Below are 13,872 nucleotides of genomic sequence, written 5' to 3'. Positions count from 1 at the left end.
GCAGCAGACTGACACCCACTATGAAGATGTAGCACGACCACAAACACGAAGCCAAACAACAGCAATGCAGCTCACCAGCTCAAATCCCCCTGCAACTCAGACTAATCTGAGCACAACCAAGCCCCCACCCAAACAGGACACACCCCTAGCCAATCAGAGCACAAAAAAACCTCCATCCAATCAGAGCACAGCCAAGCTCCCACCCAATCAGTTCAAACCCCTTCTAGCAGTTAAAAAGGAAGAAACAGCTGCAATCACACATTGCTCCCAGAAGCACAAAGCTGAAGCCTGAAGATGACTTCGTCGAAACGTCGCCAAGACACTTCCAATTTTACGCGGGAGAAAACCCGAATAACCAAAGACCTATATATACTATTTTATATATATATATACTGTTGTGACAAAATAAATAAATAAATAAATAAATAAATAAATAAATAAATAAAATAAGTAAGAAAGAAACTAAAATAAATACTACTTTGATAGGTACTGATCAGTAATAATAGAAAGAAAAAAAAAGTTCTGATTGTTTTCAAGTCTCTAAAATCCTAACAATAAAAAGCATCTGTTCTGTGGCTGTCCTTATGGTTGCCTTGATATATTTGCTGAACATACTAAACAATTGTTGTCTAGAAGGGCTCTTATCCTTGGAATTGTATTTCCTTCTTTTTCCAAGTCCAGTGAGCTGTCCCAGTGAGCAGGAACAGGTCATTCTTGAGAAATTCTCTTTTCAAAGTTTCCATACAACTATGCCAAGGAGCCAGCTGGGTCCACCTTTGTCTTCTTGTTGTTGTTAGTTGTGAAGTCGTGTCCGACCCATCACGACCCCATGGACAACATTCCTCCAGGCCTTCCTGTCGTCTACCATCCTCTGGAGTCCATTTAAGCTCATGCCTACTGCTTCAGTGACTCCATCCAGCCACCTCGTTCTCAGTCGTCCCCTTCTTCTTTTGCCCTCAATCTTTCCCAGCATTAGGCACTTCTCCAGTGAGACCTTCCTTCTCATTAGGTGGCCAAAGAATTTGAGTTTCATCTTCAGGATCTGGCCTTCTAAAGAGCAGTAAGGGTTGATCTTCTCTAGGACTAATCCCATGGACAGTACCTTTGTCTTAATGCTTGCAATATAGCCAAACAATAAATACAATGTAGGAGATGATTTTAGCTTTCACAGAAGTTGAATCTAGGTCAGGCAAGGGAGGAAAAAAGGCAAAGATGGGACAGAGAAAAAAATATGAAAGGATTGTGAGCCCTACCTGCAATTTGTTACAGTTTAAAGCTAGCCCTTTAGGATTTAGGGATCTCTTGGGAACTTTCTAAATTATTCAATAGTGTTGCTATTCTTCACTTATAATTGTACCTAAAGAAAATATCTATGTCTGCAACCCTCTTTAGAATTATCACAAGTTCTATTCTCAGAGGCATTATTTCTGAATAGATTTGCCCAAGATGGTGCTTGAATTTACTTGTATGATTTATGTTTTAAAGGGGTCGTCCCTTGCATTAGTCACTATGCATTTCAGGATTCATTACCTGATGAGAACGATCAGTCTGAATGTAGCTTTTCATCTTTCTTGTATCAGAATCTAAGGAGGCAGGGATCTGCTTGTATCTATGCTAGCATTCTGATTCTGCCTTTGAAAAATGGGAATTATTGACAGGTTAAGACTGCTCAGGCACAGTTACACCTAATATCAAGATAAAATACAGAAATTGCTAGGAGTTTGGGTGTCAGGAGATTTTTACTTTAAAAAAAAAAGACTGTTATTATTATTATTTTTAATGGCTCAAAAATATATGAGTGCTGAAATGCCAGCTCAGTTTTAGTGTCTAATCCCAAGGCTTCAAAATTGATCTGGGATTTCATATTGCATGTTTGTGAGGAGGGAAAAATAATAAGAACCACTTGAACTTCTTGTTCAAATGGAAGACTCTAGGCAGTGAGAAGAAGCCTGGATTTGCTTCCGGCTGATTCCCAATTACCCCAATGATGCAAAGAGAAGAGAAGCAGCATGATTTAAGCTTTGGCACAATGCTTGTAGAGAAATGGAAGGGGGGAGAGAGGGGGAAGGGAGGAGAGAATGATATTTATGAAGGATAGCTTGTAAAACTTATCTCATACATTTGTCTCGCTCTATGATTCATCTATTTACTATTTAATGCAGGAGAGGGAATGCCAACTGCTGGCTTCCCTTTAGTTCAGCAACATTTGAAGGGCCACAGGTTCCCAACCCTCAATTAAAGGTTCCTAGAGCAAAGTGTTTGACAGATGGAACAGGAGTTTTGTTTGGAATTGCTCCAAATGTATCTCCTTTATCATGCAGGGTCCCCAATACAATTGCCAACTTTTGTTCCACATTAAACATAATGTTTGGAAACATAGCCGTATTTCTGCCCCTGTATTTCACATCCCCTGATTCAGTTGCTCCAGCCTTCTCCACTTGGTACCTTCTTTGCTCAACCTCTGCCTGATCTTCTTCACTTCCACTGTTGTTAAATCTTGGCAACTGCAGAGCACAGCTGAGGTGGGAGAATTTTCAGACTTATTCTTTGCTACATTTAACAAAGAACGGCAAAGAAGAATCATATACCCCTGCTCTGTCTTCCAATAGTAAGACTTCCCATGGCTTGAATGAAAGGATGGGCCAGCATGTTTCAGTGGACTATTTCTCTCTGGCCCTCACTGACGTAATCTTTCTTTGCTACAAGTGACTTCAACTTTCTTCTTCAGGCAAGCAGTTGGGTTTCTTAAATTTGGTTGCTCCCTTTGGCAGGCAATAATTCTTTAACTTATTAGAAATCTTGGCTGTAAGTAAATCCTGATTCTAAGAGCATCTGTGCTTAATCAACTGGCATTGACAATTATCCTTGAACACATGAAATCTATTGGCTGCTGCCTTATTATTAGCAAGACTGCACAATTCCTTCAGTTCAGTTACAACATGGAGCTCATGTTGCTAGAGCCAGATATATTAACAGTGCAAAATTATTTAGAAGAAAATGCAGCCTAGGGGAGTTTCTTTTCACTTGTCTTCCCATCCTATAGCTCAGCTCCAGAGGTGGGTTTCAGCAGGTTCTGATCAGTTCTGGAGAACTATTAGTGGAAATTTTGAGTAGTTTGGAGAACCGTTAGTAAAAATTCTGACTGGCCCCACCCCCATCTATTCTCTGCCTCCTGAGTCCCAGCTCAATCAGGAGGAAATGGGGATTTTGCAGTAACCTTCTCCCGGATTGAGGAGGGAATGGATATTTTACAGTATCCTTCCCATGCCACGCCCACCAAGCCAGAGCCGCCAAGCCATGCCACGCCCACAAAGCCATGCCCACAGAACCGGTAGTAAAAGTTTTTGAAACCCACTACTGCTCAGCTCCCTTTCTTACATCTGTTGTTACCCAGGCCCAAGTAGGTAATAATAAACTTAGTCCGTGGAAAAACAAATTTTATTCAAACAGCTGGGAATTACTTCGTTCCCAACGTCGTTCAATTCAAAGTAAAACAAATCCCTCCCAACACAAATTCCTCAGTTATCTCACAAACCTTAGTCCAATTAGGCAAACTGCCAAAGGCCCTTCCTGGCAAACATCCACAAAAACAAAGACGTACACGAAGCAGAAGACGGAGCAGAAGATGCAGCTAAAACGTTGTTTTCCAGCAAAGCTGAAATGCCAGTGCTGGTCTGTTTTAAGCCTTATGGGAGGGGCCAATCATCTCTTGGCCCTACTCCCAAGTTGTCCTCTCTGCTTGAGCTGCTCTTACCTTCTGGCAGCTCTTCTCAGGCTCCTCCTGTTCCTCTGCTTCACTACTATCAGTCTCTGGAGGCTCTGGAGTCTGCACCTCACTTCCTGATGGCCCTGGCCTCACCTCAGCCTCATCGCTGTCCGGCTCCGTTGCTAGCTCTGTAGGCTGCTGACGGACCACAACAACATCTTGCATTCCACAATTAACACCATTTTAAAGATTTCATTGGCTTCACCGCCTATTGTATCAAAGCAATATTTCTATCCATAACTTGACGGAGAACATTACAAAGCATAACTTTTTTTTTTTTTAGTAAGAGACCTGACTTCATCTTTGAATGGCGTGCCAATGACTGCATTTCAGAAGTATATGACCTGGAAGTAGAAATGGGTGGAGCTAGGACCAAAATTGATGCTTAACTGTATTTAAACTATATTAATTAGAGAATATGATAAAAGTTTGGTATGGTATGCCACATTTCTTTTTAAAGACAACTTTAAAAAGACTTTGAGGTACTATTCTAAAAAAAGACATATGGCATACACTATACGATTGCACAGCCAAAGCCTCTTTATATACCTGCATGTATTTTAAAAAGGTAGAGTTTTGATCAGGTAGTTGCAGACTCCATAGCACATTTTTTGATACTCCCTGCTATTCTTCCCTGGGCCTTTGCATTATGCAGATCTAGATTATTGTGATTACAGGACCCTTAAAGTCTAGATCAGAGCTATGATTTTAACCTAAAACCTGTGTTTGTGGCATACAATTCTTATTGTTTCTCTGACAGTGCCACAAAAATTTACTGAGCTATTTCATGCTGTGTATTATAGAAATAAAAGAGTTTATTATGTTGAAACCTACAATGAACTCTGAAGTCATATGTTTTGGTTGAAAGATTTTATTTAATTTCCATTTAATCTCCATTTAACTTCAGAAACCAGGTTACATAAGAAGCAGGCCATATATCTTATGTTTTACACCCCAATTCATACAATGCTGCCCATAGCTCCAGGTGAATTATAACTCCTAGACATTCGTTCCCCAGAACCCTTCAGACAATACTAACATTTGTGCGTGTTGTGTGAATGAAATAAATAGTTTAATGTGTTATTTGGAAGAAGTGACCCAAACTGAATTGTGTGCAATGTCTTTTTTTAAAAACAGTGGAAGCAAAGAGAGATAAATAAAATAAAATAAAAATACTATGAATGTAGTAGCTAATGTAGTAGCCTCACATCTTAAGGCAATTCTTATATTTGCAGGCAATTGTTACGCCAGGTTGGGCCCAAATGATATGTTTTTATATTTTCAGTTTAACAGCTTTCCCTTAGGTTATAAGAAGTACAGTATAACACTATAGTATCAGTCAACATTTAAAGGCATTATTATTTGACCTTGCTACATGTCCATTTATATAAGAAGTCAGTTAGTTAAACCTGTCATAATCCGATTAGAGGCCAAATGTTGGCATATTGGAAAATAGTTTATTCATAAAAGTAAATAGGGTAGAATCATAACAAAGGACAGAAACAGAAAAATTACAAGTTCATATAAGCCAGGAGCAGTATGTGATCAAGGCCCTGCCCTTTATGATCTTATGCTCTGCTACACAGCTACAATTTTGACTTTTGTGACTCCCACTGCAGATATCCCTCTAAAGATCACTTTTAAACTTCACCTCAGGTAATTAACACAGTAACTGATACACAAAGTCATATTCACAAGTAGAGATATATATTTGGAAGAGTTTATGAAGAAAATAGACAGTCATTTGTCTAAAATGGAATAGGGTCTCCTGTTTGAGCAGAGTGTTGGACTAGAAGATCTCAATATCCCTTCCAACTCTTTTATTATGTTATTATGTTCTGTAAACAGTTCCAGCAGATAATTATGATTATTGATAAGAAATGTGTGGACGTAGGCTGAGTTAATTTTGAAGAATAATATTTGAAGCAAATGGGCCATAGCTTGGATCTGATTATAATCAATGGGATGATTAGGATCAGGGCATTATTTTATAGAGTAGGCTACAGTTATTAGTTATTTCCCAGGATCCCCTAATTTATGGAATTTGGTGTCTGCATTTAATAATAACACCTGAAAGAGGACAATTTACCATTAAATCAGCCTTAATAAAGAGGAAAAGTGCTATACAAGGCAGCCTTGTCTCTAATAGTGTCTCATTTGTTTGTACAGAGAAGCTAAGAAAAATAAAACTGGATTTTTCATTCTGACAAATTTTAGCAGTTGTAAAATTTTGTCACCAAATGAAAACTCAGGATGGTTTAAGGCAAGAGTGTCCAAACCTGGTCCCTTGAAGAGTGGTGGACTTCAATTCCCAGAATTTTCCAGCCAGCATGAGCTATAAATATGAGAAAGTTGCTGGCTGGGGAATTCTGGGATTTGAAGTCCACCACTCTTCAAAGAGCCAAGTTTAGACATCCCTGGTTTAAGGCCTAGTTAGGTCAAATATGAGGATACTTATCTATTTTAGCTAACTGTGTGAGTTATAAGAAACTATAGCCTCTGTACTCCAATGGTCAGCAGTGCAGCTTTCTTAAATTGTTATGCCACCAGACTTAAAATCCTGGGTTTAGAAAATTTAGAACTCCTCCGCCTTCGACATGACCTGAGTTTAACTCATAGAATCATCAGTTACAATGTCCTTCCTGTTGAAGACTACTTCAGCTTCAATCACAACAATACAGGAGCACACAACAGATTTAAGCTTAATGTGAACCGCTCCAATCTTGATTGCAGAAAATATGACTTCAGTAACAGAGTTGTTAATGCCTGGAATGCACTGGAATGCACTACTCTGTGGTCTCTTCCCAAAATCCCCAAAGCTTTAAGCAAAAACTCTCTACTATTGACCTCACCCCATTCCTAAGAGGTCTGTAAGGGGCGTGCATAAGAGCACTAGCGTGCCTACCGTTCCTGTCCTAATGTTCTCTTTGATTGTATCCAATTTTGTATGGTTATTACATACTTATGCTTATATATATGTCTATATATCGTATAGTTATTTCATGCTTATGCTTATATATACTGTTGTGACAAATAAATAAAATAAAAAATAAATAAATAAAAAATAAATAAAATAAATAATTAAGCTAAAGTTCTTAATAAATTATCAGTTATCATCAGAATTATTAAAAAAAGAACATAGGTTCATACAGACTTCACTGCTTGCCAACTTCTTCATACATGTTGGTAGTTCTGTACCTGAGCGTATAAAGAGAGAGAGAGGGAGGAAAGAGATCCTGAACATCTATACATTGTACCTTTAAGTGGCTTAATGTACTGCCTTGCATTTGGATTTTGGGGGGATCTGGTTCCCAAAAGATTGTGGCATTGTCCCTGCTCCCTGTACAAAGAAACATGGAATATTCTCATACCTTTGATGCAAGACCAAAGGTCAGAGTAGCCTCTAACCTTTTGCTTTTAGATCAGGTTGATAGAATTACCAAAGGAGTCTTTTTTTTTCTTTTTTGCTATTGCAATTACTCTTCAGTGATGGATGTTTCAATTGCACAAATGAAAACCTCCTTTTACATGCTTTAAGATACATGTGTCCTGAAATTAGACCTGCTGTTTCTTTTGTTTGTATTTTTACCATTTAATTTTTTTTTGTAAATTGTAAATTCAACTAAATTAAAGTAAAATAATGCAATGCTCAGGATACATAAACCCTATTCAAAACACTGAAATTTATCCTATTTAATTAGTGAATTTACAGCCTGCCCTTTCTGGAAAAATGACATTTTAAGGTAAAAATTAAGGTAAAAAACAGAATGATTAAAATTGTTAAATAAATAACAAGCCAGTTAAAATCCATCTATTACATATACAGTAAGAACAAAGACATACCTATGTTATTATCCATTTTAGGCTAAGCAACATTTTGAAAAATAACAGAAAAATAGTAATTAATAAACTAAAGTAATTAAGATGAGTTAAGATAAAGTAAGTGAACTGCACCTAAACACAGTTTATATATACTTATTTATACTTTTCCATAATTTTCTATCATTGAAAACCATTCTTGCTTCATCTACCTATTCACACATAGGTAGATGACACATTCTTTTCTTCTTTCTTTCTTGGGAACTCACCATTCCAACCAAACGTGACTTTCACACTCTTCATTGAAACTCTTCTCCTTCAAATACTTGCCTTCCTCTCTGGATTCATTAACTCTACATAGCCAGACCACCTCAGTGTAATTACTTTGCACTACGCTGAATTAAATTCACAATTATTTGACACTTTTTCATTCTTGAACCTCTTCTTGTTTAATTACATATGTTTGTCATTCATAGCACATTCAACTTGGCCCTTCTCCACTACTCCCACTTCCATATAGCAAAGATCCTGCAAACATTTTTTTCAAGAAGTGTTCACTCCTTGCATTGCAGTACATTTTAAACCTACATTTCTTCCATTATGCTCCTGTCTAAAAATGCATTCTTTTATTTTCTCACCTGAAGTAAACATTATTCAGGGTAAGTTATTTTAGCTGTTTTTTGCTATTAATGTATAACTAACAAACATTTGCTCTATTTTTCTTATCAAACATAACTATCTTTATTTTATACTTTCATTTTCCTATCCATACTTCTTTTGCTTCATGCAACCAAGCTAGTATTTGCTGCAAACTAATTTCAATTTCAGCTTATAATACAACATTGCCTGAAAACCAAAATACATGCAATTTCATGTTCCCTATCAAGTTACTTCTATCTTTACCACAAGCAAGTGTTTCTCAATCTCAGCAATCTGAAGATGTATGGACTTCTACTTCCAGAATTCCTGAGTCAGCATGCCAGTTGGAGAATTCTGGAAATTAAAAGTCCATATGTCATCAAATTGCTGTGGTTAAGAAACACTGCCAAAAGCAATCCTTATGTATCTATAAATACCATAAATAAAATAAACAACCAAGAAAACATCATATATCCTTGTCTTTCTACCTGCTTAGTGTTGAATCATTTGCTAAACATTGCTTCTAACAATGATTTACTTTCACTTTTATTCTTATCAAATTTAACTCCATATTGCTGACTCCTAATCACTTAATAATAAATTTTCTCTAAATCAAAAAGTTTACTCCTTCCTTTCTTCCTTCCCTCCTTCCCTCCTTCCCTCCTTCCCTCCATTTTTCTTTTTTCCTTCCTCCTTCCTTCCTTCCTTCCTTCCTTCCTTCCTTCCTTCCTTCCTTCAGATTTGCTAAAGAGTAACTTCTTTACATAGCATAAAGCCTGACATCCCAAATTTTGTTGCTTGTCATCTCTTGTACTCTTTCAGTCAGAAGTCTGCCAATCACTTTCTCAGGCAAAATTGAACCCCTATAGCAATCTTATCCTTTATACAATGGAACAACATTGGTATTGTCCAAAACATGCTGTTTAAAGACCATTCAGTTAGTTGCACTACCACTGCATAAGCAACCATATCCATATTCTTACCTTTTAAACTAATGCCATCTATGCCCTACAGCAGGGGTGTCAAACTTGCATTGTCACGGCATCATCAAGTGATGTGTCATGACTTTTTTCCCCTTCGCTAAATTGAATGTGGGCATGGACAGCGTGTAACACATCCGGCCTGTGGGCCATGAGTTTAATAACCCTGCCCTACAGCCTTGCCATTTTTAAACCTTTGGAAAATATTTACATCCATCCAAGCTGTCATCAGATCAAGGCGAGAGGGCTATTTTTCCATTTTGCATGAATCTGAAGTAATGCTAATGAATGTTTGTGACCTGGTGAAATATGGGCTACCTTAAGGGCCTGCTGAGCCAGGCAATTAACTGTTATGGATTCAGCTTGATTCTCCTGTTTTAGTGTTAATTTATTTACATGATAAAATAGAATAAAAAACATGATAAAAATATTGAAACTAAATCTTGTGAGATGTTACAAAATAAAAGGTTTACTTTGGGCCAAGCTTTCATATATCACAACTCATTATATCAGTTTGTGTGGCATTTAGTTCTTCAAGAATAATCCTCAATATACATTTAATTGTTAGGAGAGGAAAGAGAAAGGAAACCCCTGCTTATGTGGGATATTATTATTTCAGATCTGGGTCCGTTTATTTATTTTAAGGAGAAATTGGACATTTTGCCCAATATAAAGAGCAACGAGGCCTTGCTAACAGTTGACAGCATGTACACAATTGGAAGATGAACAAATTTCTTTTTTGCTGACATTGCAGGTGATGTTATGGGTCCTATTAACTTTCCTGTCAGCATAGAACAATGTAGAACAAACTATTCTTTCAAAACTGTTGTTGTTGTCTGTATCGTTTTAGAATGGTCTATTATTGCTGCTTAACAGCTTTTTTTAGATTAGCTGTTTGTATCGAAAACAGTTTACAACACTGTCTTGTATCCTTTTTATGGATTCCAGAATTTTTCCCCTACAAGTTCTTCACTGGTGATGGAATCTTTGCCTACTGCAGATACAGATTCTGAGGTCAAAGCAGAAAAACCGAACAGCAAGGGAAGAAAAGAAGGGGGGAAAAACCCTGGCAAAAAAACAAGAGATGAAGAATCTGCTAAAGTAATGTGGCTAGAATGAAAAAGAGAAGAAAGAATGTAATTACTTGAAGGAGACCCTTACAATAGAGAGGAGAAGATCAGATATGGCTAAAAAAGAACAAACACGAATCTACTGCAAAAGAAAAGACAGGATGATATGAAGTTGAAGCAAGGGTGAAAAGACAATGAATATTGCTAACATCTCTTTGAGATAAGCAAGGTCAGGAAATGGCAGTCACTAGAAGCCTTGAAAGGTACTTTAAAACCATTAGGATCCAGTATGATATCTATCTATTTTAATCTTCCACTAATACTTTGCAAATCTGCCCTGACAAGAAGAAGCTCAACTCTCCCTTTCTAAGCCTTTCACAGAAACTAACCTGTTTTATTTTCTTCTTACTTTGCATTATGGGAAGAGGAATTAATCTGTATTCTCTCTACTGTTCAAACTTTGCAGGCTTGACAAATATTTCCTGTGACAACTAAACTTCAAAGGCTTAAACCAACATATGTGTGTGTGTATTAGACATGTAGATATATGCATAGATATATGCATATATATCCACATGACTAATTGGCTGTGAATGTTATTTTAGCTTATTAATATGGAACGTATTATCAATGCAAGCAAAACTATAATGAATCTTATGCTACTTGAACATTTTAAAAGTTGGGGTTCAAAGTCTTTGAACTTTCAGTTACCCTTTGTGTAGGCAAAAGGAATCTATATCTGAGAAGTTACGTTACATGTATCATTGTATCAGTGTCTGAATAGAGGGCTAGAGAAGAGTACCATGATATATTTATACTGCACACAATTGACTGGGAAATTTACAACTAAAGAATGGGGCCGTAGCTCACAATCACTTGTTTTCACTATGTTTTACATAACCCCCGCAGGAGAATGAGAGCTACACAATCTCAGTCAATCAGTCTTGATAATATATTGGGCAGTACCCAACCTGATGGAGACATGGACATATTTAGCATATATAATGCAAAAATACATATTCATAGCAGAAAAACTAGCATGTTCTTTCTGTTTGTTCATGTCTGTAAGAATCTGGCAGGTAAAAGATGAATAGAGCAAGTTAAGTGATGTTCTCGTAGATTTGCTATGATGTGTAAGATAAAAGAGTCCCATTAAATAGTATATCTTATTTATGGAACAGCAGAAGCAGCCCCTATGGATTGTCAAATACCCTATGAAATATCACCAGGCATGATAATGTGTTCTTGCTAATAGTCCCATTGTTTCTAAGACCCCAGCAGCAAGATGGCTTTTAAGCTAGTATTTTGAACACTTTTTCTTGTTCGTATTTCTATATAAAAGCATCGTAAGGGATAGAAGGAGCCCATTAGAAGAGGAAGAGGAAGAACTAGAAAAACCACAGACTGCATCATATTATTTTAAGGTTTGCTAGAATCAAATCAATTCTTCCAATGGCTTTTAAAAGCAATACGGAGGTATTCTGTGTACCATTATATATAATGATACAATACAATACAATTTAGCGTGGGAGAACTTTTCTAAAGCTCTGTTTCTTCTTCCTTCTAAACTCCCCATCCTGGCTGGACTGACAGTGCTTTAAAAGATTTGAGTAAAGCAATTAGTATATGAGTTGAATATGTTTGAATATGAGCTAGAAGATTTGCTTCTGGAGTCTGCATTTTATATCATGATATGCTTTGTGTAAATGGAAGACAGACCAGAACAAGGCAACTGATTTTGCCTGTTATGAAATGAGAAACGACAGCAATGTTTTCATTATTTCACATAGTCAATGGTTGATATATATATGTGTGTGTGTGTGTGTGTGTGTGTGTAGCCTGAAGCCTGAAGATGACGAATGAGACTTCGTCGAACATCGCCAAGACACTTCCAATTTTACGCGGGAGAAAACCCGAATAACCAAAGACCTACTTACAAACACCATGAAAACCTCAGAAAACATATATATATATATATATATATATATATATATATATATATATATATATATATATATATATATATATATATATATATATATATATATATATATATATATATATATAAACAACAGAGTTGGAAGGGACCTTGGAGGCCTTCTAGTCCAACCCCCTGCCCAGGCAGGAAACCCTACACCATCTCAGACAGATGGTTATCCAACATTTTCTTAAAAATTTCCAGTGTTGGAGCATTCACAACTTCTGCAGGCAAGTCGTTCCACTTATTAATTCTTCTTACTGTCAGGAAATTTCTCCTTAGTTCTAAGTTGCTTCTTTCCTTGATCAGTTTCCACCCATTGTTTCTTGTTCTACCCTCAGGTGCTTTGGAGAACAGCCTGACTCCCACTTCTCTGTGGCAGCCCCTGAGATATTGGAACACTGCTATCATGTCTCCCCTAGTCCTTCTTTTCATTAAACTAGACATACCCAGTTCCTGCAATCGTTCTTCATATGTTTTAGCCTCCAGTCCCCTAATCATCTTTGTTGTTCTTCTCTGCACTCTTTCTAGAGTCTCAGCCTCTTTTTTACATCGTGGCGACCAAAACTGAAGCAGTATTCCAAGTGTGGCCTTACCAAGGCATTATAAAGTGGCACTAACACTTCACATGATCTTGATTCTATCCCTCTGTTTATGCAGCCCAGAACTGTGTTGGCTTTTTTAGCAGCAGCTGCACACTGCTGGCTCATATCTAAATGGTTATCCACTAGGACTCCAAGATTCCTCTCACAGGTACTACTATTAAGCAAAGTACCACATATACGGTACCTGTGCATTTTGTTTTTTTTGCCTAAATGTAGAACCTTACTTTTTTCGCTGTTGAATTTAATTTTGTTAGATAGTGCCCAATGTTCAAGACTGTCAAGATCTTTCTGTAATTTGAGCCTATCTTCTGGAGTGTTGGCTATTCCTACCAGCTTGGTGTCATCTGCAAATTTGATGAGTTCCCCATCTATCCCCTCGTCCAAGTCATTGATGATGTACGTATGTAGGTCTTTGGTTATTCGGGTTTTCTCCCGCGTAAAATTGGAAGTGTCTTGGTGACGTTTCGACGAAGTCTCATTCGTCATCTTCAGGCTGGTGTTTACAGCTTCGTGTTTACAGCTTCGTATAAAAGCTTAGAGGGAGTTGGCCAAATCTAGTTTAACGCATATAAAATCATATTGACCAATCCTAACTGGCAGTAACTGTCAGATTTTTAGCTAAAAGATTTTCTAATTTTGTCTGGAGCAGTCTGGTATCTTCTGAATGGAAAACATGTAAATTTCTGAATGAACTATCATTCTCTGTATAAAAGTATTTGAAAAAACTTTGCCAAAGAAAGACCTCTTTGTCAACATCAGGATACTGAGTTTAAATTTTCTAACTCTTAGCAATTTGGACAACTATTCCAACTAATAACTTTCAGCATTTTATTATGTTAAAGAATCTACTATACTATAGTCCAGATTAGTCAAAAATCCACTTTAACATAATGGAGATTACTTAGAAGCATAATGATTTCATTTATTTCTGGATATCAAAAAAGCTTCATAAGCACCCCAATATAGGCCTTATTGAGTCTGGTCACAATGAAGATGTAATTGTTTTGTGTTGCAA

The sequence above is a fragment of the Ahaetulla prasina genome, chromosome 1 (assembly GCF_028640845.1).
Source record: "Ahaetulla prasina isolate Xishuangbanna chromosome 1, ASM2864084v1, whole genome shotgun sequence".
Classification (NCBI taxonomy): Eukaryota; Metazoa; Chordata; class Lepidosauria; order Squamata; family Colubridae; genus Ahaetulla; species Ahaetulla prasina.
Note: the sequence above shows the minus strand (reverse complement) of the source record.